The sequence below is a fragment of the Laccaria bicolor genome, genomic scaffold (genome assembly GCF_000143565.1).
Source record: "Laccaria bicolor S238N-H82 LACBIscaffold_61 genomic scaffold, whole genome shotgun sequence".
Lineage (NCBI taxonomy): Eukaryota > Fungi > Basidiomycota > Agaricomycetes > Agaricales > Hydnangiaceae > Laccaria > Laccaria bicolor.
The window spans coordinates 278,724-279,519 of record NW_001889932.1 but is presented as its reverse complement, the minus strand read 5'-3'; positions in this window follow the sequence as shown (position 1 = coordinate 279,519).

Genomic DNA, 796 nt, shown 5'->3' with positions numbered 1-796 from the left:
GTTCCCGAAGACCAGACGACGCACAATGTAGAGCTTACCCTCAACTACAACAACTTGACGAAGTTGCCATAGAGGGTGTGCCGGCAGGTTGAGAAAAGCAGACGCTACATCTGACTTGAAAGTTATGATGCGACGACCTGGGTTGTCTGTGTGGGCATCACGGAGAGATTGCCCAAAGGGGTGCATGTCGTCGTAGTGAACTTTGGCTTCAGATCTTGGAATACCATCGTTTATTCCAGAGCCTGAGTGATCTGTGACAACCCGAGCTTTACCGTTCTGCCAAACAATGAACATAGGAGACATTTTCATCCCTGGCAAGAGTTCGGAGTCAGAGAGCTCATCAGACCAACGACCGGCAAATCTTTCTTTGTCTCGAAAGTTGCGGATGGCATCGAGATCACCCTCATCGGTAGAATAGTTGTCAATGACTTCTTCGAGTTCGACTTTCCATTCTCCGTCGTCGAGAGGCCAGAATCCATCCCGAAGACCTGTCATGACTGATTTGACAAAAGGTTGGTTTGGATGATCAGCGAGCATGGACTCGAGTTTATTGATGTTGAAAGGCGTGTCGACCTTGATGTGATCCCGCATAGCGAGGAGGGAGGCTTGAATCTTTTGGTCTTGCAAAAGGTGAGCAGGAGGTGAAGGGAGAGGAGGTGCAGATTCAGTGTAAAGGGCAGCAGGGGAGAGGTGTTTATTGGTTGAGTTAGACCATACATAACGACGTCGAAAGCGAGGTACATCTATGAGTGGGGTATCAAGCTTTCGTTTCAACAACTGAGTTGATAGTCACTAG